General features: G+C 34.8%; 1 protein-coding gene across 5 annotated transcripts in view; it reads left to right on the top strand.

Moving 5' to 3' along the window:
* Nucleotides 1-25489, top strand: part of CEP83 (centrosomal protein 83) — a 145454-nt gene that overhangs the window by 42962 nt on the left and 77003 nt on the right. For 2 of the 5 annotated variants that reach the window (XM_010989950.3, XM_064491591.1), the window contains exon 1: nt 6227-6686. The exons of 1 other annotated variant lie outside the window; for it this stretch is intronic. The gene's annotated coding sequence lies outside the window, so the exon portion shown is untranslated. Of the gene's footprint in view, nt 1-6223; nt 6687-25489 lie in introns of those variants that run through there. 2 more of the 5 variants (XM_064491590.1, XR_004140236.2) reach the window with 2 other exon arrangements.

Genomic DNA, 25489 nt, shown 5'->3' with positions numbered 1-25489 from the left:
ACTGGTTCTAAGTTTATTGGTGGAATCTTTAGGGTTTTCCATATATATTCTTAAGAATTAATATAATTACTACAATTATGATATGTTATATTTTTATACATAATATTCTTTCTTTTCTTTGTCTAATTGCTCTGGCTAGTAGCTCTCTTGTATATTCCAAAACTATGTTGAATAAAACTAGTAAGAGTGAGCATCCTTGTCTCATTCCTAATCTTACAGGAAAAGCTTTCAACTTTTCACTGTTCAGTATGATGTTAGCTGTGAGCTTATCATATACGCTTTTTATCACATTTAGGTATGTCCCACTTTGTTGAGATGTAATCATCTTAAATGAGTTATTGTTCATACCTTAATTTTTATTGTTAACTTAGAGTTCTTTTTATATTCTTGATACAATTGCTAGATATAATTGCAGTGAATATTTCCCAGTCTGTAGCATAATGCTCTCTTTGAAGAATAGAAATTTAAATTTTGATTAAGTCTAATTTGTCAAATTTTTCCTTTAGGATTAGTGTCTTGTGTTTCATATGCAAGAAATATTTGCCTCCTCCAAAGTTATAAAGATGCTCTTCTATTTTTTCTTCTAGAAGTTTTAGGTATCTGGGTTTTATAATAGGCCTATGAGTCATTTTAATTAATTTTTGTGTATGGAGTGAAATAGGGCTGAAGCTTTTTTTTCTAACAAATAGATATCCAATTGTTTTAGCAATGTTTGTTAGAAAAAAATTTTCTTTCACCATTTAATTGCTTTTGTAAAAGATGAAATGACTATATGTGTGGGTCTATTTCTAGAGTCAAATTTGTTTATTTACTAGCCTATCCTTATGCAAATAACAGTCTTGCTTATTGTAACTTTATAGAAGGCTTGAAATCAGGTAAAGTCTTCCAGCTTTATTGTTTTTCAGGATTGTTTTGGCTATTTTAGACCTTTCACCTTTTTAGATAAATTTTAGAATTATCTATGTCTTGATGAAAAGCTTTCTGGAATTTTGATAAGGATTGGGATGAATCTACAAATCAATTTAGGAAGAATGGACAGCTTAGTGATAGAGTTTTACCATTCATGAATATGATGGGGTTTTTTTCCTCCATTTAAATTTAACATTTTTTCTTCAGCTATGTTTTGTGGTTTTTTTCAATACAGAGGTGTTATACATATCTTAAGTTTATTCCTAGGTTTCTGATGTTTTGGATACATTATAAATGGTGTTGTTTTCAATTTCATTTCCCAATTTTTGTTGCTGGTACATAGAAGTAGAATTGATTTTTGTATATTGATCCTGTTTCCTATGACTTGCTTTATTAATTTATTAGTTCTAGTAGCTCTCTTGTATATTCCATATGCTTTTCTCAAGTATATAACCATGTTGCCTGTGAATATAGTTTTACTTCTAATTTTTTATTGATATAATCCATATACCATAAAATTCACCCTTTTCAAGTGTACAGTTCAGTGGTTTTTAGTATGTTCACAAAGCTATGCAATCCTCACCACTAATTTCAGACTATTTTCATCACTCCAAATATAAACCTCATACTCATTAGTAGTCACTTCCCATTGTCCCCATCCTCATCCCCTAACAACTTCTATTTTCTTTCCCTATCAATTTGCCTATTCTGCATTTCATATAAATGGAATTATAAAATATGTGTCTTTCACTTAGCATATAATGTGTTCAGGGTTCACCAGGTGGTATCAGGAGTCAGTATTTCATTCCTTTTTATGGCTGAATAATATTCCATTACAAAGATTATAGTATGTTTTGTTTATTCATTTATTACTTGTTGGACATTTGGGTTGTTTCTACTTTTGGGTTATTATGAATAATGTGACTATGTATATCTGTGTACAAGCTTTTGTGTGAACATAAGTTTCCATTCACATAGAACTGTTGGGTTATACAGTAACTCTATATGTAACTTCTTGAAACTGACAAACCATTCCCAAATCACCATTTTACATTCTCATCACAGAGATATGAAGGTTCCAGTTTCTCTACAGCCTTACTAACACTTGTTACTGTCCATTTTTTGATTATAACCATACTGGTGGGTATAAAGTGGTGTCTCTTTGTGGTTTTAATTTGTATTTCCCTAATGACAAATGATGTTGATCACTTCTCATGTGCATATTTGCCATTTGTATACCTTCTTTGGCGAAATCTCTATTCAAATCCTTTGTTTACTTTTAAATTGGGTTGTCTTTTTATTGTTCAATTTTAAGCATTCTTTATATACCTTGAATTCAAGTCCCTTATCAGGTATGATTTTCAAATATTTTCTCCTGTTCTGTAGGTTATCTTTTCACATTCTTGATAGTGTTCTTTAAAGCAGCTTTTTAGTTCTGATGAAGTGAAATTTATCTTTTTTTCCTTTGTTTGTGTTCTGGTGTCACATCTAAGAAACTGTTACCTAATAAATTGTCATGAAGATTTATGGCTATGTTTCTTCCTAAGAGTTTTATAGTTTTAGCCCTTACATTTGGATCTTTGATTCAAAATTTGTACAGAGTGTGAGGTAGAGGTCCACGTTCATTCTTTTCCATGTAGTTATCTAGTTTTCCCAGTACCAGTTATTGAAAAGACTATTCTTTCCCCCATTGAATTGTCTTGTCACCTTTGTACAAAGACAATTGATGATAAATGTAAGGTTTTATTTCTGGCCTGTGAATTCTAGTCCACTGATCTATATTTATGTATGTTTTTGGTAGTACAGCACTGTCTTGATTATATAGTTTTGTTATAAGTTTTGCAATAAGGAAGTCCAAGTCTTTCCAGTGTTTATGCTTCTTATTGGATCATTGCATTGAGACTTGCAGTATCATTCTCAATAGAAGTGTTGAGCGTAGACCTTCTTATGTTGTTCTTGATTATAGGGGAAAAGTATTTCACCATTATATTTTTCAAAGATGTTATCATACTGAGGAAGTTCCCTTCTATTCCCAGGTTGCTGAGAGTTTTTAACATGAATGAATTTTGAATTCTGTCAGATGCTTTTTTGGCATCTATTGAGACTATCATTTTGTTTTTCATTCTGTTAATGTGGTGAATGTAGTGTTAACTCATTTTCTCTGGTCATATCTTATCCTCTATATTCCAAGTTTCAATTTGCCAATATTTCATTAAGAATAAAAAAATCTATATTCATGAGATATTGATTTGTAATTTTCTTGTAAAATATCCTTGTCAAGTCTCCTTTTGGTATCAGGATTATTTTCGCCTTATAAAATTAGTTTGGAAGTGTTCCTTCTTGCTCTACTTTGTGGAATAGTTTAGGAATGGTATTTTAACTTTTTTAAATGCCTGACAAAATTTACAGGTGAAGCCTTCTGGGCCTGGAGTTTTCTTCGTGGGAAGGTTTTTGATTACAAATTCAATGTCTTTCATAGATTTTGGGATAATTAGATTTTCTTTTCTTCTTCTTCTTCTTTTTTTTTTTTTTTTTTTTTTGGTGTTTTTAAGGGAATGTGTCCATTTCACTTAAGTTAAATTTACTGGCATAAAGTTGTGAAATTATCTCTTTAGTATCTGTATAATTACATTAAAATGAAAACTTCTGCACACAAAAATAAAGTATATGACAGAAAATGAATTGAGGGAAATAAACACATAACATATGGCAGAAAAAGGATGTGTGTGTATGTGGTAGGAGTAAATAGTGACAGAAGGAATTACAGTTCAGTGTGTCAAAGACTATGAGAGGCACAGAGAGAGCAAATAGGAAGGATACCCAGTCCAATCTGGGGAGTCAGAATCATGATGTCCAAGTGACAGATTAGATTGCTCAACTCTAGGCAAATTAATGTAATCAAATCTTGGACACTTAAAAAGCTGAGATTTAGATCCCAAATACAATTACTTCACATTGGCTATCCACCTGTGAGGGTCTGTAGTGAACTTTCACTGGCATATTTTTAATTAAAAAACAATTTTGTTTTTGTAAAAATGATATATTCATCATAAAAAATTCAAACAACATAGAAAAGTCCAAAAGATAAAATAAAAATCAGTTGCATTCTGTCCGACATCCTTCCTAATCTTTTTATACTTACATTCACATTACACACACACTTACTTATGTTGGGCTGACACTGTTCATGCTAAACTGCATTCTGCTTTTTTGAGGGAAAAAACCCCTATATACCTTGGGCATACTTTCATGTAAATAAAGAGATTTACCTCCTAGTTTTTAATGGCTCAAGGGTATTTCATTGTATGTAAGTATCAGAATATATTTAACTAGTGTCCTAGTGAGGTAGCTATGTTTTTTCTAGAAGCACCTATTATAAAAAGGGAGTGAGGAACATCGTTGTAAACTTTTATTTTCTTTAGAGCAAATAACTAGGAAATAAAATTGTTGGGGCAAAGGCTAATGCTTATGTTAAATTTTGGTAAATAAGGGTGTACCAATTTCAGTTTCACACCAATAATGCATGACGGTAATTGTATGTCCATTTCACTATCTACACTGATAGACAAAAAGGATGTCTGGACATCTTTTCATCTGTTAATTACATGTTCTTTTTTCTTGGTTTAGGAATGTCTTATTGATATCCTTTGACAATTTAACTTATAGTGTTGAGTTTTACAATGGATATTCTATGAGCTTTTTGTGTATTTGGAAAGTTTTTCATTCTTTTTTCACATGATACACATTTATTTTCCACTGGTTATTATTTATGTGTATGTTACGACTTTATGTGTAGATTAGAATCTTGATGTGGTTAACTTTTATCAACTTTTTTCTTTTATGGTTTCTGGTTCTTGCTTCATACTTAGAAAAAGCCTTTCTCAGCTCAAGATTATAAAGATAAGTCACTTTGATTTTCTTGTAGTATTTTTATGGCTTCATTCTTCACATTTAAATTCTTGATTCATCTGGTATTTATTTAACAAATAAAAAATATGCAAAACCTGTCCCCAATGTTTAGTATTCCTCAGATAATCTCTTTCCCACTGACCAATGATTTGTAACATATAGTTTACTGATACCACTGAGACTTCTGGAGTCAGACTGCCTGACTTCAACATTTACCAGTTATAGCTCTGGCTGACATTGTAAAATCAAGATAATAATTGCATCTATGTTACAGAGAGTTAAACAAGATAACGTATCAACTACTGGAGCCCTTTTTCAGGTTAAGTGTTCAGTAGATGTGAGTTATTATCATATTAAACACTCTTACGTACACAGCAGTTTTATTTCTGGATTCTATATTCTGTTCACTGATCTCTCCCACATCTACGTGACCCATCCATTAACATTCCATTACCCAACTCACTGTCCCATCTAATAGCTCCTCTTTCCTCATTTCAACAAAAAGCTCCTATCTCAGTTGTCTTTCTAATCATAACTAGAGCCCGAAAATGTTACCCTACCTAGGGCGGGGGCGGGGGCAGGGGGAGTGGGGTGGGGAATAAGCTGCACTCCACATGGTAGTGAGAGTCAAAACCTAACCAAGACACAGAACAAACGTGGGAGAAGGGAGCGTGCCTATTTCTCCTACCTCCTCTTCTGAAAGGCTGAAACCCTACTTTATTTCAGCTCTCGGCATGTAACTGACGTTGTCAAAAGCTAGTAACTGTCTTCCAACTCTAGTTTACAAACTAAAGACAAATCGTTCACAATGCTACCCCAGTGGGCCCTGAATCTGAGGTTAACTATGCGAAAAGATTGGGGCGGCTGCGGGGAAAGATTCGCGTCTGGGCCCTGGTCCTGACCTGGCCGTTCCCTGTCTGCGAGCCGCGCCGGCTCCCCAGTCGTGGTATGAGGCCCCACGGCTGAGGTGGGAGGCAGGAGACTTCGGGACCCACTGACTGTACGGTCGGGCACGAAGGCAGGCGGGGGTGGCGGCAGGACCACTAACGCAGTCTCAGAGAATAAAGTGTAGGAAGAGCCGGCAGAGGGATGGGGAAGCGCGAGACGGGGAAAGGACTGGAGATGTTGCGTGGGAAGAAGGAGAGGGAGAGCGGCTTCCCGCTCAACCGCGCTCGTCACTCTGGCTCCCGGAAGCAAGTGCGCGGTCCCGGACTGTCCGCTCCCTTCGGCTCAGGGGATCTCTGCGGCCCTCCAGTGTCCCTCGGAGAGCCACCCGAGCCCCGGGATTCCCGCCTCGGTCCGCCAGCTTCCGCCCTCTAACAGCCTCGGGCCGCGGCCGCGGCGTCGGTGACGTCGGCGTGGGGGCGGGACTTCCTGCTTCGCGCGCCTTTAGGTCTCGAGACGGCGGCCGCGGGATTTGAGGTTGCGGCAGGCGGCGGGCCGAGGGTGGCTTTCTGACCGGACGTCAGCACCGGCCCCCCCAGACCTGAGAAGGCCTGTCCACCGAGGAGGAGCGGGGCTTTTCTCCACCGCCACCTCCGCCTCCTCCCTCTCGGCCCTCGGAGTTCTCCCGGGCTACCTCCCATTTCCCCTGGGGTTGGGAGCCCGCGGGGCACGCTCGGCTCGCCTGCTCCTGCTCCTCCTCCAGCCTGCGCTTCGAGCGGCCTCCGAGACCTCGTCAGGCGTGGCGGGCTGGGCCAGCACCCCGCGTGCGAGACTGTTTCCCGTGGCCCTAATGCCCCGGCGAGAAGAGTGCCGTGGGTGCCCGTGGTTGGAGCTGTGGAAGTGTCCCCCGGTGGCGAGTGCGGCCGAGACACCGGTTACTGTTAAGTTTTCTGCGCGCAGGTTGCAAGGACCGTGTGAGTCAGGTACGTAACGCTATCTTGTCCGTAGTTTGGGATACTCATGGCTTTTTTCTTCACAACTTGCCCTTGAATTTTTCTGTTGTTACTTTTCCTGTAAAGCAGTTGGAGCAGGTGTTAGAAATGTAGGTTGTGAGAATGTTCTGTCGCCAATTAAGTACACGTGAAACTCTTTATGGAGCTTTTTGATGCACTTTAGCGTAATGCTTGGGTAGCCCTGGTTTAAAAATTGGCTAAACGTGGAGTACCTCCAGTTTCATTTCTGTGAAAAAACAATTATGCTGCCGTTTTCCTTGACCCCGAAGACTATTCGGGGCGATTTTGGCTGTCATTACAAGGATAACATTAGGATATGTGAGTGTATACTGAGCTTAAACGGACAATCTATGTCCTTAGTGTGCAACTTTTGACCAAAATAAATGGGCTCTTAGCTCTTAAGAATGCCCACTGCCAAGTATTTTAAAAGCCTTTGGTCACACGAGTTGTAATGATGAAACTATTTCAGTAAAATCTCGAAGATGTCTAGAATAACAAGAAACTTATTAGTTTCTCATACATAGTATATAATTCATAATGTGTTCAAACTGTAAGCACAGAATACTTGAGTATATCTGAAACTGAGTAGGTTGTTAAAGCGCTGCTTGTTGCCAAGCAACATCTCTGTAAACAAGTCTAATACTCAACTAGAATATAATTAAATGTATCTATCCTACAATTATCTGGATACAAAATTCTCTAAATGCATGGGTTTAGCCTCTAGGTTGTTAGAGTTCATACTCACCTTTTGTATTAAGCTGTGATTTCAAACTCATTTTGTTTAGAATTATTAGAATGCTTTAAAGTTCAGAGTCATATAGGACTCTCTAGAGAGTTGCAAATAGTTATGAGTTAGCCTTTGATTATTTGGGGCAGAGTATGTCCGGTAGTCCCCTTCCTTTGAGTATTTCTTTTTTAACCAGCTGAAGTGTGGTTATATTCAGGAATTTTCTCAAATAATAGAGTAGTACCAATTTAGGGTAATATAGAGCATTATTGTCCACAGGTGGTTTTTAAACCTTGGTTCAGCCAACCACCTCACTCTTTTCTCATTAAAACCCTTAATGGTAACAGTTTGCGTGGCATGTACATGCATGCCTCAGAGGATATTGCGGGTTTGGTTGTACAATAAAGTAAGATTTTTTGTTTGTTTCCCAGTGCGTGTAAAAGTTACATTTACACTATTGTGTAATGTATTAAGTGTGCAATAGCATTATGTCTAAAAAAATACATTCCTTAATTAAAAAATACTTTACTGTTAAAAAAAAATGCTAATTATCATATGACATTACAGGGTTACCACCAGCCTGATATGTAAAAAATGCACTGTTCATGAAGTGCAATAAAGAAGTCACATGCAATGAAGTGAGTTATGCCTGTAGTTAGTTTTTAGAGCACTTTTTGGTGATATTGAATGGAGTAACCTTTCAAATATGTAAGAAAGCGAGTGAGAACATTTGAGACACTGAGACTGAATGAATTATTTGAAATCAAAGTATTAGTAATGGGAATTGGAACTTGAAATTTAATCTTCTTTACATCATGTCCTGACTGTATTTCGGAAACCTGTAGGCTTCACTTTAGTCCTCTCCTCCTTTTTCTTTCCTGCATGCTCATGTTGTAGTAATGAAATAGTCAAGAGTTGGTCAAGAAGAAAAATCAAGAATGACTCATGTGTGTTAAAAACCTTAGAAATCAGAAGTCAACATTTTGTCTTGGAAACTTCTAGTTCAGGAAGCTTGAAAGAATGAAATCTTAACAGAAAGATTAGTGAGTCTGTGAGAATTCTTCGTGTGTGTGTTTTCTAGGTAGTGTGTCTGCCTAATGTAAACGAGCTTTAACTTTGTCACACATAATGTATTAGGTTCAGTAAGTAAGTTTCTCAAGTTGCCTACTCTGTGTGTACTTTTCAGGGATGTTTATATGAACTATATAAAAATTTGATAGAAGTACTCTTTCCTACTGAGGTTCACATTTCGTAATCTGAACTCTTCAAATAATCTCATCACATTCTGCCTTTTCCAGTTTGTTCTTTATAGGAGAGCTGTGATCTGACCAGACTGTTTATGCACTATCCTCTCAGCCTGCTATGTGCCTTCTCCCTTCCTTACCAGTCTGCATGTCATTCCACCTTCCTGACCTGATTTCTTCTTTTCTAAAATTGAAATTTTACCCTTTCTGTGAAGTTTAACTCTGCAGGGGAGGAAAAAGTCTGTACCCTCTTAGGGTCTCTGGCTGGGCCTAAGAATTAATTGACATAATATAGATTTATAGGAGAAAAGCATACAAGTTTAAATAATTTTTTTACATGTACATGGAGAATGAAGACCTGAAGAAGTGACCAGAGCAGGAAGCTTTTACAGATCTTCAATTTACAGTGGGATTAGCACCCCCATTGTAAATGGATGCGTTTAATACGCCTAATCTACCAAATATCACGGCTTAGCCTAGTCTACCTTAAATGTGCTCGGAGCACTTATACCAGCCTACAGTTGGACAAAATCATCTGACACAAAGCCTATTTTACAATAAAGTGTTGAGTATCTCATGTAACTTATTGAACACTGTACTGAAAGTGAAAAACAGGATGGTTGTATGCGTCCAGGACGATTGTAAGTGTATCAGTTCTTGACCCCCTTGACTGTGAGGAGCTGCACGCGGTGCTGCTGTCCAGCATTACGAGAGAGCATTGTACTGCATATTGGTAGGCTGGGAAAAGAGCAAAATTAAAAATTTGAAGTATAGTTTCTACTGAATGCAAACTGCTTTCTCACCATGTTAAAGTCAAGAAAGTCTTAAGTCAGGGTCTATCTTTATATCTTATAGTCAAAGAAATAATAAATTTGTGGAAAACTGACAAGACAAAGGGGTTTGGACTAGGAGGGGGCAAATTGTGGAGAAGTGACAGGAAGTTGAGGGCTAATTTAACGAGTTTGTACAGATTTCTCGGCTTTGATTTCCCTGTCTCTGGTGATAGAATGTCTGCCTTTCTCCTGGTACTGGGAGGGCACCTTTCATGTGGGAATTTTATCTCCTGCTTTCTAGAAGAAAACTGAGGGTCAGAGTGCTCCTTTTGCATCTGCTGTTTCTCAGGTGCCTTAAACTCAATTATTATACCAAAGCAGTATATTTTGGGGTAACATGTTCTGAACCCCTTCACGTCTGAAAGCCTATAGAATGTATTTTGCCTGTTGTACTCATTTGATACTTTATATTGTGTTGTTTGACCATCTATGTATGTCTTACCTTCTTAACTAGATTGTAACCTCTTTAGGGGCAGGACATCACATCTCAATGAGCTCTATCCTTAGTCTCTTCCAAATAGAAGTTGCTGAATAAATGTCTATTAGGAATGAGGGATGTGCGTTTCTACATTTTTCTCTCCTCCCCTAGTGTAGTGAAAATGAATCTTAGAGTAACTGAAGGAGGAAGGGCAACTATAAACCATAAGAAAGGGGATTAAAGAGAGGGTATTCACTGGAATTAGAGGTAAAGGTTCTGTTCCTAGAAAGTGAATATTTGAGAATTTCCCATGACAATATCAGCAGTAAGGACTCCCTCAGGAATGCTAGCACTATTCCATAGTGGGCTTGGGAGTTTGGTCAATTTCCTAGTTCTTTTAGTAGAATCTTGGTTTTAAAAAACACTTACCCCCACTCTTTTTCACCCTTTCCTCTTCCCTGCCTCCTTCCGTTTCTCTCTCCCTATCTCCCCATCTTTCCCCTTTCCATTTTACTTCTTACCTGGTAAAGACTTAACTTGTGAAATTATGTCAGTACTTTCATTTGGCCCTCACAAATTAGCAATTTTCTTAAGTTTTACTTTTTTCCATCAGGGCTGCCTCTCTGGGTCATGGAAAGATCACACATTCTGTGATCTAGCACTTTTTTTTTTTTTTTTAAGTTTAACTGAGATGTAATCCAGGAAGAAAGAAATTAAAGTTACCTAGTGTCCAGTTATTTGTTCTCTGTATATTGTAACCTCAAACTGCTTTTGGATTGAAATTCATAGAGATAGGAGAAACCTAAACCTAGCCATTCTCTTTTGGAAAGCATGTATCGCTCTCAAAATATGTCTTTAAATAAGTTCTAGGTAATTTTTATAGTCTTACTGTGAATCCTGTGTCTCATACTTGTGACAAAGAGTTACTTTAATTAAGGGTATAAAAAAGTTGTGTGTCAGAGTGCTTTTATAAATCTTGGTTCGATTCAGTTGTTTTTAGTGAGCTAGCTGTCTTCTTTTCTGAGTTGTTGCCCAGTAACACAATTGCAGTATAGCATAGCAACCAATGGGAACATTAGCATTGGACTACAGGGATTTTCCCAATAATGTTGCAGTGCCTGTCTCTAGCGTTCGCGTTCAATCTGTCTTTCTCAACTGAGTCACGTTAAGGCAGACATTTGAGGTATTGTTAAAGTGAAAGGGCATATGATATTAAGTGTACATTTTCTGAGTGCTAACAAATTATAACTTGCACATTTTTCATGTAGAGATGTGTGATAAATACACATTGAATTATGGTACATGAAGAATGTGTGAAAAGACTGGTTTAATTAAAGATTAGTCTATTCTGGACCGAAAAACTATTAAATAGTATTTAACATCAGAGCTCTCCACAACTGATACAGCCACCCAGAGCAGGGTGGATGAAGTTGAAATAGTTCCTCTCTAGAAAACATTTTTATATTACTTCTGGAGGTTCATGAAGAGCTTAGATCAATAAGCATGAATTAATAGGCACCCTGATTTTGTGGAAAGAGAATTCTGATTCAGGCAACCATGGCTTGAGTAAGTTACTTAACCTTTCTTGGCCTATTTTCTCATCTGAAAAAAATAATTCCTGAAGGTTTCTTTGAGAAATTGTATCCTTCCAATTTAAAGCAAAATTTCTTTATCCTATTCATTGGTTTAATAAATATTCAAGTGCCTATTATGTGTCTTGCATTATGCTAGGTATTGGGGACATGGTGAATAAGATATAGTGTCAAGTCTCAAGTAGCTTGTTCGGTGGGAGAAACAGATAAAGTAAATAATTACTTGAAGTATAACATGGGAAGTGCTATAAAGACAAATAAGGGTGTGTTCTGGAGGCATGTAGGGAGGACATCTGACCTAGAACTGCAGACAGAATACACTGTGATTGAGAAATGCCTCATTAGAATTATGTAACTGTAATCTGAGGGTACAGAGAAGTATTCAACCTGGGCGGAGGAGGGATTAATCAGTCAAGGAAAACTGGGGAGAAATTTCTCTGAATTGGAGAGACACAGAAGTCCTCAGCAATAGAGGTAGTTCAGATCCTGGAGAGAAAAAAGAATATGAAAACGAATATATGGAATATATTTGTATATATACATGACTGGAACATTGTGCTGTACATTGGAAAATGACACATTTTAACTGACTACTTCAATTTTAAAAAGTTCCAAGAGAAATGTGTGTCACATTTAGTTTATTGATTAAATGGAAGTTACTAGTCAAGAAACAATGTGTAGCACTATAAATGTAAACCCATTTACACAAAGATGCTCTCCACAGAGATCTGAACTTGCAAGTGGGGATAGGTTAAGTCTTTGGTTAGCATCATAACAGAAGTAGGTTTTGGAGCCTGAATCCTGAGATTGAAGATGGCTCTATCATTTTAGAGCTTGACATTTTGGACCAGTTACTTAATTTTGGGGTCATCAGAGTCCTCACGTGTGAAATGATAGTTTTGCTTTATTTTTCACTGGGTCGTCAGTGTCTTCATGTGTAAAATGATACTTTTTTTCCCCCCACAAGACACACATGGATTGAAAGACAAATGTTGTAATGCCTGACTCAGTTATAATGGGCACTTGTTAATGTTTTGTTTTTTACGTAGAAAGAGATTTGTTTAATCTTTGTCACAATCTACACAGTTAGCAAGGACTGGAATAAAGATGTGTCTCACTGATCTTTTTTTTTTTAATTGAAGTACAGTCAGTTACAGTGTGTCAATTTCTGGTGTACAGCACAGTGTCTCAGTCATGCATATACATACATGTATTTGTTTTCATTAAACATTGTAAGGTATTGAACATAGTTCCCTGTGCTATACAGAAGAAACTTTTTTTAAAATCTATTTTTGTGTATAGTGGCTAACATTTGTGAATCTCAAACTCCCAAATTTATTCCTTCACACCCGCTTTCCTGTGTAACCATAAGATTGTTAGCTATGTCTGTGAGTCTGTTTCTGTTTTGTAGATGAGTTCATAGTGTCCTTTTTGTTTTTCTTTATTTTTTTTTTTTTAGATGCATTGTATAAGTGGTATCATATGGTATTTTTCTTTCTCTTTCTGGCTTACTTCACTTTGAATGACAATCTCTAGGTCCATCCATGTTGCTGCAAGTGGCATTATTTTATTCTTTTTTATGGCTGAGTAGTATTCTATTGTATAAATATACCACAGCTTCTTTATCCAATCATCTGTTGATAGACATTTAGGTTGTTTCCATGTCTTGGCTATTGTATATAGTGCTGCTATGAACACTCGGGTGCATGTATCTTTTCGCATTGGAGTTCTCTCTGGATATGTGCTCAGCAGTGGGATTGCTGAATCATACGGTAAGTCTATTTTTAGTCTTTTTGAGGAATCTCCGTACTGTTTTCCATAATGGCTGCACCAAACTGCATTCCCACCAGCAGTGTAGGAGGGCTCCCTTTTCTTCACAGCCTCTCCAGCATTTATCATTTGTGGACTTTTGAATGATGGCCACTCTGACTGGTGTGAGCTGATACCTCATTGTAGTTTTAATTTGCATTTCTCTGATAATTAGCGATATTTGTATGTCTTCACTGGAGAATTGCTTGTTTAGGTCTTCTGCCCATTTTTGGATTGGGTTGTTTTGTTTTTTTTCTTAAGTTGTATGAGCTATTTATATATTCTGGAAATCAAGCCCTTGTCTGGCTCATCTTTTGCAAATATTTTTTCCCATTCCGTAGGTTGTCTATTTGTTTTGCTTATGGTTTCCTTTGCTGTGCAAAAGCTTCTAAGTTTAATTAGGTCTCATTTGTTTATTTTTGCTTTTGTTTCTATTGCTTGGGTAGATGGATAAAAATTTTTTTATCAGAGAGATATTTACAAAGATTTTCTCCCAGTTTGTGGCTTTTTAAAAAAATTCTTACTGTCTTTACAGTGCAAGAGTTTTAAATGAAGTCTTATCAATTTTTTTCTTTATGGCTTATGCTTTTGATTATGTGGTTCAGAACTTTTTGCCTAGTTGAAGGTCATAAAGGTTTTCTCCTGGGTTTTCTCTTAGCTCCTTCATTTAGATTTAAGATCCCTATTGAATTAACTTTTGTGTGGTGTAAGATAAGGTCTGTGTTCTTTAATTTTTTTATGTCAAGTGGATGCCAACTTGTCCTAGCACTATTTGTTAAAAAGGCTGTTCTTTCCCCCCTTGAATTTATACCTTTGTTAAAAAAAAAAATCAGTTGCCTATAACATTAGTTACTTCCTATAGTCTTATTTCTTTTTTATCTAAAGTCCTATACTTACTGTAATACCACACTATTAATTACTGTCGTGTTATTGTAAGTTTTAAGATGGATAGTGTTAATCCTCCAGCTTTTTCGAGTGATTCTAGATCCTTTCTATTTGCATGTAAGATTTAGGATCAATTTGTTAATTTCTACAGAAAAATTGCTGGGATTTCATAGGATTTGCATTGAATCCATAGATCAACGTGGGAAGAATTGCTAACTTAAAATTGAGTCTTCCCATCCATGACCGTGTAATGTCTCTCCATTATTTAGATCTTTAATTTCTCTCAACACTTTTAAAATTTTCAATATATAAATATTGGACTTCTTTTTATTAAGTTTACTCCTAAGAATTTGGTAACTTTTGATGCTCTTGAGAATGGAGTTTTGATAATTTGATTTTTAGGTTGTTCATTGTTAGCATATAGAATTGCAGTCAATTTTTGATTATTGTTTCTACATAGATGATTGTGTCAAATTTTCTTTCCAATCTGAATGTTAATACATTTTATCATTTATTTTTGCCTTATTGTAATGGCTAGAACCTTCAGTAAGATACTGAATAGAAGTGTTGAGAGTGCTGTTGGTCTTAGGGGGAAAAATATGCAAATTTTTACTATTAAGTGTCATATTAGCTGTATGTTTTCCGTGGATGCCCTTTGTTAGATTGAGGAAGTTTCTTTCTGTTCCTAGTTTTTTGAGAGTTTTTAAGCATGAATGGGTTTACTTGAATTCTGTCAGATTTTCCTTTGCTTCCAATGAGAGGGTCATATGGTTTTTATCCTCTATTCTGTTAATATGGCATAGCACATTAATTGAGTTTCAGATATTAAATTAACCCTGTATTCCTGGGATCAATTTCATTTAGTCATGCTGTATAATCTTTTTTTTTTTGTTGGGGGGAGGTATTAGGTTTCTTTCTTTTTCTTTCTCCCTCTCCCTGCTCCTCCCCTTTCTCTCTCCCTTCCTCCCTCCCTTTCTCTCCCTTCCTCCTTCCATCCCTCCACTCCCACCCCCTCCCTCTCTCTTTCTTTCTTCCTTTCTTTTCTTCCTATAATGGAGATTGAACCTTGGACCAAGTGCATAATACTAAGCAGGCACTTTACCACTGAGCAATTCCCTCCTCCTAATAATCTTTTATATGTTGCTGAATTTGGTTTACTTAAATTTGATTGATTAGTCTTGTGTCTATGTTCATGAGGGATTTTGGTCTATTGCCTTCATTTCTCTTAGTCTAGCTTTGGTATCAGGGCAACATTGGTCTCATAGAAGGCATTGCAAGGTGTTTCCCTTCTAATTTTTTGAAGTAGTTTCAAAAAGATTGCTATTACTTCTTTAACAATTAGATAGCACTTACAAAGCGAAGCTATGGAGGCCTGAGCTTTTCTTTGTGCGAAGATTTTTAGTTCTAATTCAGTTTCCTCGTTTGTTATATTTCTATTCAGATTTTTAATTTTTTGATACTTGTGTTTCCAGAAATTAGTTGATTTCATATAAATTGTCTTAAGTTGTTGATGTAAAGTTCATGCTTTTAAAAGTCTTTTAAATTACTGTAAGGTTGGTAATGATGTTCCCTCTTTCATTATTTTGGTAATTTATATCTTATTTTTTGGTGAATCTATTTGTCAATTTTGTTGATCTTTTCAAAGAACCAACCTTCTATTTCATTGGTTCCCCCCTCCCCCATTTTGTTGGTTTCCATTTTAATACTTCCTTCTACTACCTTCTGCTTGCTTTGGGCTTAGTGTGCTTCCCCCTACTCCCCAGTTTTCTAAGGTAGAAACTTAGGCTATTGATTTGTGACCTTTTTTTTTTCTGATACATGTTTAAAACTATAAATTTCCCTGTAAGCACTGCTTTAACTGCATTTTGTTCCATATGCTGTTTGTTTTCCTTCAATTCAAAATATATTAAAAATTTTTTCCTTGTGTTTTCTTTGATCTATGGATTATTTAGAAGTGTATTGTTGAATTTACTGATACTTGGGAATGTTCCCAGATTTCTTTCTATTGTGGCACTCTAAATTAATTCAGTCATGATCAGATAATGTAACTTTAATAATTTCAATAGTTTTCAGTTTATTGAGACTTATGGCTCAGTATTGTGGAGAGTGTTCCATGTTTGTTGAAAGAATGTATATTCTTTAGTTTTTAGGTGGAGTGTTCAGTCAGTTATATTCAGTTCATTGATAGTGTTGATCGAGTTTTCTACATCCTTGCAGATTTTCTGCATTGTTTTAGCAATCATTATACTCTGTAACTATTTTTGTTGAATTGTCTATTTTTCTTTTTATATATCTTGATTTTTTTGGTCACGTATTTTGTGGTACTGTTGTAGATACATATACACTTACAATTGTTATATCGTCTTGAGGTATAGTGACCCTTTTGTCATCATGAAATATCCTGCCTTATGTTTAGTAGTATGTCTCGTTTTAAATTCCATTTTGTCTTTTTGGTACTGTAGCTACTCTGGTTTTCTTATGGTTTCCTTTCACATGGTATATTTTTTCTGTTTTTTCTTAGTTTTAACACTTTTATGTCTTTGAACCTAGGGTACGTGTCTTATAGGCAGCATACAGTTGGGTCTTGTTTTTTTAATCCAGTCTTACATTCTCTGCCTTTTGAATGAGGTTGTTTAGTTGATTCACATTTAATGTAATTGTTGATACTGTTGGATTTACATCTGCTATATTGTAATTTGTTGTCTGTCTCATTTTTTTTCTCTTTTGTTCCTTCACTGACTTTCTGTGTTAAATATTCCTTATTATACCATTATAATTCTTCTGTTGATTTCTTTTACTATGTTATTTTCATAGTGATTGCTTTACGGATTATAATATACATTTTAACTTATTTTAGTCTTTTTCAGAATAGTACTGAATTCTAGTAAATTAAAGAAACTTTGCTCCAGTATAGCTCTTTTTTCCTCTTCCCTTTTTGTGCTGTTATTGTCATATATTTTACAGCTATGCATATAAAACCCCCAACAGCACAGCACTTTAATTGTTGCTTTATACAATGTTACTTCTTTAAAAGAAATGAAGGAAAGAAATGAGAACAATTATATTTTTAGAGTTTTTTGTATTTACCTATATAATTAAAATTTCCAACATGCTTTATTTCTTTTCAAATGAAAGTCAGTTTTCTACTTCCAGGTGCGACTTCATCTAGAAAATTTTCCTTTAATATTTCTCATCAGGTGTTTCTGAGAACAATAATCTCTCAGTCTTTTCCTGGAAATAACTTTCACTGTTATTTTGAAGGACTGTTTTGCTGAATATAGAATTCTTATTTGAGAGCTTTTTTGTTTGTTTGTTTTAAATTACTTCACTCGCTCCCACCTCATTTCTGATGGGGTGCCACTTGTTTATATTATTGTTCTCTTATATCTGATGAGTCATTTTTCTCTTGCTCCTTGTAAGTTTTTCTTTGTCTTTGTGTACCAGCCTTTTGACTGTGGCATGTCTTGGTGTTGATCTCTTTGTTGGATTTGGTGGGCTTCTTGTATAGATAAATTAATGTTTTTCATCAAATTTGGGATGTTTTCAGCCATTATTTCTTGAGGCTTTTTTCTGCCTTTCTCTCTTTTTTCTCTTTTTCTGGAACTCTCATTACATGTATGTTGGTAACGCTTTGTATTGTCACACAGTTCTGGTCATTTCTCTTCAGTCCTTTTTTTATTCCCCCTCTGTTCTTTAGAGTGGATGCTTTGTACTGATCTGTCTTCAGGTTCATTGGTTCTGTCTTCTGTTGTCCCAAGACTACTCTTGAGCCCACCTAGTAAGTTTTCATTTCAGTAATTATCCTTTTCAACTTCACAGTTTCCATTTTAAAAAACAGTTTCTATCACCTCTTTGAGATTTTCAGTCCTCTGAGTCATTGTTATCTTACTTTTATTAAATTCTTTAAATACAATTTTATTTAATTCTTTGAGCATACTTTTTATAGCTTCTTTGAACTTTTTGTCAGCCATATCTAATATCTGGGGGCACCCAGAGACAGCTTTCATTTGCTGTTTTCCTTCCTAGGTTTGGGTCATACTTTTTGTTTTGTTTTGTTTTTTGCTTATAATCTTTTGTTGAATGCTGGATATTTTAGATAATATTTTGAAACAACTCTCTATTTTGACTTTTTTTCTCAAAGGTTGATGTTTTCTGTTTGTTTGTTTAGTAACTTGCCTGATCTAAATTTGTGAAGTCTGTTTCCCATACATTGTGTAATTCTTGATATGTCTGCTATTTTTATTTATTTTTAAACCTGGCTTACTATTTCTGCATAGCTTAGTGTTCAACCAAGGGTTGGTCAGAGGTTGTGTTCAAACAACTTGGATTAGTATGGCTAATGCTAATACTAAAATGGCTAATACTAGTGATGGATCTGTGTGGACTGGGGAGCATATTCAAACACAGGTCATTTTCAAGTCTGCCCTGGCTTTTACTTTCCACGAGCCTCTCTTGCATCTTTTCTTTGTATATTCTTAGCTCTCTTGGATAAGGATATGTAGCTGGCCTGGGCCTGCTCCAGTCTAGTGCACATGCTTACAGTCTTTGTTTAACATGGGTCTTCCTATCCAGAGTTTAGTTGTTTTTGTGAATAGACACTTCCCTGTTTGTTGTATGATTGAATTCCAGAGCACTGAAGTGGTTGTTTTTTGGCTTTTTGTTGAGAGGATTTGTTGACCTGTTCATCTCATGCTGAAAGTAAGTCTATTTTTTTGGTTTATGTGTAGAATTCTCTCAGGAAGATAAAGCTTGTCCCATCCTTATTTTATATTACTCATAATCCTTTGTACAATATTAGATACTTTTTAGTCACTCTCAATGTATTTGAATCAAATTTCCTTATTTTCCTCAATCATCAGATTATAAGGCACTTGAGCTTGGGGAATTCCAAGGCCTACATAATTTCTTGCTTTCCCTATCCTTTTGATAATTGGAAGAAACTGCTTACCATTCACTCAACAAGTGTTTATTGACTTCCTGTGATGTTCCAGCTATTGTGAGGGTTTGAGGGGTATAAAGATGACTAAGGCATAATCTCTGATCTCAAGGAGGTGTTAACCTAATGAAGGAGATTGGTATATAAATAGCTGATTATATTGATATGGATACATATGTGACATCATGGAAGAGATCACAAAGATACTTAGCTCAGAATGGATTGGGAGAAAAGAAAAAGTGAAGCATCCATGAAAGACTGTCAGAAAGAGGTAACGACTGAGTTGAATATTAAAATGAGTGAAGGGTGAGATTAAGAGATTGCATTCTAGGAGGGGAGGTCAGCATGAGGTGAGAAAAAGCATGATATGTTCAATGAACCACAAGCAGTTTAATGTTAAAGCATAAGTACCTATCAGGGAGTTGTGAGAGAACAGGATGGAAGGGTAGAGAGGGCTTAGATTGTGAGGGGTATCAAGAAGTTTGGATTAAACTTTATTGACCAGTTCTCCAGAACTGTGTATGGGAAGTACTTTGGATTTTGTCAAGGTTTGATTTGAATTTTTAGCTGTATCTTCTAACTCTGAAAACCACAATAAGAGATAATAAAAGATGTTCAGCTGTGGTTTAAGCTGAATTTTAAAACATTAGAGACCAGTAGCATATTAACTGGTATGAAATGAAAGATCTGATATGTGTCTTTAAAATAGCATTTTTTAAAAATTGAAGTATGGTTGATTTACAATATTGTGTTTTAGGTATACAGCAAAGTGATTTAATTATACACATGTATTTTTTTTTCAGATGCTTCTCCATTGTAGGTTATTACTAAAATAACATTTTATGACCTTAAGTTTTTATTAATATACATGAGTAAAATGAAAGTCTGTTATAAATAAGATTGAATTTGCAAAAGAAGCTCAATTGCTAAAATTGTTTGAAAATTTCTATTATGGATAAAATGCAGTTGATAAGGGAATTTTAAGTTGAGTCATAGATTTAGTAATTTTGTAGAGTATGGATTTGAGGCTGATAACAACCAGATTTTGTTTTTAGTATATTTTTTGAGTGTTTATTCCATAAACTTGCACGGAAAGGAACGGAATTTGAGAACTTCTGGATTATTTCCTGAAGTGGAAGCTAGAAGTCTTAGTCTCTTTTATATTTGGTCACTATTTTCTGATGTGAAAAAGGAAACCTTTTTTCCCTCTACTTTGGTCTTCAAGTGGACTTTAAGGTTCCTCTCCTTTTTTCCAATGACATTTTCCCTCTGACTATATACAACTTACTTATGTTGTAAAATAAGAAAAGTGCAGGAAATGCACAAATAATAAAATCACACATATCATCCAGAGGTAATCTTATTAATATTTTAGTGTCTATCCTTTTCTCTTTCTCTGTGCGTGTATAGACATGTAAATATGCTTTTCACAAAATAAGGATTATAAAACATTTTATAATTTGCTTTTTCCACTTTTATGACAAACATTTACCAGTGTTATCAAATATTTTTCATCAACTTTTTTTTGAAGAAAAATTTAACTGGGATATCATCTGGACCAAGAGTTTCAGGAAAATCTTGTTTCTAAAGGCCGTAATGTTTATTTTTAAAAATAGCTTTACTGAATATATTTGATAAATAACAAATTATTCATTTTGAAAAGTAAACAATTTAAGTTTTGATATATGTATACATCTGTGAAATTATGACCACAATCAAGGTATTAAATATATCCATCACCCCTAAAAGTTTCCTCATGCTCCTTTGTGATCTTTTTCTCCTGCCCTGAACCCACCTGCCACTCCCATTCCCAGGCAACCACTGATCTGCTTTCTGTCACTGATTAGTTTGCATTTCCTAGAACTTTATATAAATGGAATCATATAACATAGTTTTTTTTAATACAGATTTTTCACTCAGCATATTTTGAGATTCACCCACATTAACGCCTTCCTTTTTATTACTGAATAGCGTTCCATTGTATGGATAAATCACAATTTGTTTATTCATTTATCTCTTGCCAGATCTATGTTTGAGTCTCACAAATAAAGCTGCTATGAACATTTGCGTAAAAGTCTTTGTTTTCATTTCCTCTTGGGTAAATACCTATAAATGAAATAGCTAGATTATATGGTAAGTGTATGATTAATTTTTAAGTAACTGCCAAAGTGTTTTCCCAAATGATTTTCCCATTTTTACATTTCCATAGTTTATGACAGTTCTAGTTTCTCTACATTCTAGTTAATACTTGATCAGCCTTTTAAATATTAGCCATTCTAATAGGTGTATGTTAAATTGTATTGCATTGTTTTTAATTTGTACTTCACTGATGACTAGTGATTTTTAACATTTTTTTCAGTGTTTAATTAACCATCTGTGTATCTTCTTTGGTGAGCGTCTAGCCAAATATTTTGCCCCTTTTTGTTAAGTTGAGTTATTTAGTTTTGATAATTTTTAATGTATTCTGGATGCAAGTCATTTATCGATATATGACTTGTAAATTATTCCTTCAGTTTTTCTTAGTTCATTTGCATTACAGTGTCTTTTAAAGAAGTTAGTAATTTTGAAATCGAGCTTGTCAGGTTTTTTTCTCTTATGGGTTATGCTTTTGGTGTTGTATGTAAGAAATCTTTAATCCACAACCAAAGTAATTTTCTGTGTTCTCTTCTAAGAGTTTTATTGGATTATGTTTTGTGTTTACATATAATTTTGCATCAGTTTTGTGTATGGTGTGAGGTACAATTTCAAGTTCATTTTTTTGCACACGGATAGGCAGTTGTCTCAGGACCATTTGTTGAAAAAATTATCTTCTCTCTGTTGCATTGACTGTGCATATTTGTTAGAAAATCAATTGGCCATGTATATTTGGGTCTGTTTTTGAATTCTCTCTTTATGGATTTATGTTTTTGTTTTGACATGAATGCCACACTGTTTTGATTTTTGTCATTTTAATAAGTTATAAAGTCAGGTAGTGCAAGTTCTCCAGCTTTGTTCTTTTTCAGAGTTTTGGCTATTCCAAGTCCTTTGTGTTTTTATATAAATTTTAGAACCAGCTTGTTACTTTCTATTTTAAAAAGTCTGGTGGAATTTTGAATAGAATTTGCATTGAATTTGTGAGAAATTAACATCCTGACAATACTGAGTAATCCAATCCATGAATGTAGTATATCTTGCTATTAAAAATGCTTTTTTTATAGCCTCTTTTCCATTACAGATAGCACTATGATGTAAGAATCATGGAGGCAGAGACCTAATTCTGTCTTTTACTCCAACCTGGCCCTTCATGTGCATTCTGTAAATATTTATTGAATGATAAATGAAGAAGATTCCTGAATATAAATATTTGTGCATGTCTCTGATTAGTTTTATTAGCTTCTTAGGATTAATTCCTACATGTGGAATTGCTAGGTCAAAGGTTATATTCATTTTTAAAGCATTTGATTACTGGACACTTTGCTAGAATTTTTTTTGAGGCAGAAATATCTTAATAGATAACTATCATAAGGCGTGCGTAATTGATTAGCAATGTTCCTGATGGCATTTTTCTCCAAGCCTTCTCTGAAATTACATTGTAATCCTATAGGAAAGTAGGATTCATATCACAGAAATTTTGTGGATTGTTTTTGTATCATTAACTAATTTCACTGGAATCAGGAGCTATGGAGATAACCAAAAAGAAAGATGATTGTAGTTTTTCCACAAAGAAAGATGATTGTAGTTTTTCCTTTGAGGAAGTCATAGTCTCTTTGAAAAGATAGTTTAAGTAGTTGTAAATCACTAGAGGGGAAAAAAGACAAGTGTGATAGAATTTAGAATAAATATCCTGAGGCAAGCACAAGGAAGGCAGAAGTATATGGATCAGAAAGAAGAGCAAAAGCTTTTTTTTTTTTTTAATTGAAGCATAGTCAGTTTACCATGTGTCAGTTTCTTGTGTACATCATAATGTTTCAATTATACATATACCTACATATATTTGTTTTCATATTCTTTTTCACTATAGGTTACTATAAAATATTGAATATATATCCCTGTGCTATAAAGAAGAAACTTGTTTATCTATTTTATAAATTTTTTACATTCACTTTTAGAGTTAACTATAAACTCTGAAAATAGCTTCATGATTGCTCAGCCTGTAGAGTTTTAAGTTTGACTCTGATCTTGATTTGTGGATTAGTTGGAAGTATTTAATAAGCTATTTTAATTTGCCATAAGTGTATGAATATTGTAAAGGCCAGAACATGTATATGGGAGACACTTAAGCAACTTAATGTGCTCAGCAAAGGGGCCCTGAGGGATAGCAAAATGAAATGTTTACATTTGTGTAGGGAATTGGCTAATGCAGGGATTTGAGTTTGGTTAAGAAGTGTAGATTTGATCCAGTAAACAGGATGATAATAGGAAAGGTTATAATAGGAGTTATAATGATGGAAACAATGTATGAGAAAGATTGTCCTGGTGGATATGGTAAGCTATGGTAAGAATGAGGAAAGACCAAAATTAGGGGCAGTGTTTGGGCGACTTCTGTTATAAACCACATGTGTAATGTTTGAGATTTTGCACTAGAAGATGATGGAAAAGAACAGTTAAAATCAACAGACAGATGAAGAATCAGCAACATTAATAATTTATTTCTAATAGGAGATGAGGGGTAAGTTGTGTGCTAAGAAATAAGAGATAGGCAGTAGTTATTGATTTTTCTTTCAAGAAGGCAGGTAGAAAATATGAAGTTGATGAATTTCCTTCTTATTATATTGAGCTTCTGTTACAGATGGGGCATGTATTAGAGTAAGAGTTTTGAACTGAGAAAGATTAGGGACGTGGGTATAAATTTGAGTGTCATTCAAATAGATGTAGTAAGCAAAGCTGTGAGAAAGGCAACTTGACTTTCCTTACAGATCTTATAGGAGCAACAGGCTAGAGATTTCTCATGGTGAGTGGGAGAAAGAACAAAAAGGGTCAGAGATATAGAAGGTGATCATGGTGTAGATGCTGAGAGAGAAGAATATTTCAGAGGTTCTTAAAGGGGATTGTGTGCAAACTACATTGTTAACATCTCTTTATAGTTTATTTTAGTAAATATAGTGAACTCTTCATGAAAGGTAATTTATTCTCAGTTACTGGATTAATTCAGATTTAAATTTCATGGTATTATCCATTGTGTTTAATTGGTAAGAAAGGAATAATGATACATATTTTCATAGTTTATAAGCCATGCATCAGTATTCTCACATAAAGATTCTGTTAGCATTATAAATTTTGTCCCAGATTACAAAACTAGTTTCTTTTTGCATCATTAAAAAAACCTTATACTAACAATTTTATCTCAAGTGAAGGAAATAGTATATTACTTTATGATTACATTTTTGTAAGATGCTTTTGCCTACCTAGTATTATAACTTCTTTTAAAGTTTTATTTTGCCTTTAATTTTTTTCTTTTAATTCAATTAAACTAAAATAATCAATCAGTTCACCCATTATTCCTCTCACTGCCCATACCCACCTGAAACACCAATCTGTTGTCTGTATCTATGAGCTTGTTTTTTGTGTGTGTTTTTGTGTAGATTTCACACATAAGAAGATCATATGGTATTTTTTCTCTGTCTGACTTACTTCACTTAGCATAATGCCCTTTGAGTCTATCCATGTTGTTGAAAATAACAAAATTTCCTTCTTTTTTATGGCTGAGTCATACTCCATTGTATATATACATCACATTTTCTTTCTCCATTCATCCACTGATGGACACTTAGGTTGTTTCCATGTATTGGCTATTGTAAATAATGCTACAGTAAACATGGGGGTGCATGTATCTTTTTGAGTTAGTGTTTTGTTTTTTTTTTTTCTCCCTTGGATAAATACCCAGAAGTGGAATTGCTGGGTGGCATGGTAGTTCTATTTTTAATTTTTTGAGGAACCTCCATGTGCTTAATTTTTCAGGAGGATTACTGTACCTCTCATACCACCTCAGACTATGGTCTTGGTCTTCCCTATTTTCTAAATCAGTTTTATTATCTGTGCTGCAAAAATGTTTTCCAAGATAACACATAATTTAAAAAGTCTTACCACAAGGTGTCATTGTAACCTATAAAAAGAAATTCCATGCAAACAAGTGCAACACCAATTTTTACATTTCCTTATGTTTTTTAAGTCTGCTTTTTTCTGCTTCCTATTTTGCAGTTGTCATTTAAGATATGTTTTGTATTTCTTGTATTAAAGGGAAAAATAAAGTAGCTCGTGTTCTTGAGTTCTGATAGTTTTGCAAAAACATATGCTTTCCACCCACAGATTTCTTAAGAGTGTGTTGCTATAGAGATGATTGTTTGAGGGAA

This window comes from Camelus dromedarius, chromosome 11, assembly GCF_036321535.1.
Source record: "Camelus dromedarius isolate mCamDro1 chromosome 11, mCamDro1.pat, whole genome shotgun sequence".
Lineage (NCBI taxonomy): Eukaryota > Metazoa > Chordata > Mammalia > Artiodactyla > Camelidae > Camelus > Camelus dromedarius.
Note: the sequence above shows the minus strand (reverse complement) of the source record. Positions and strands in the feature narration are given on the sequence as shown.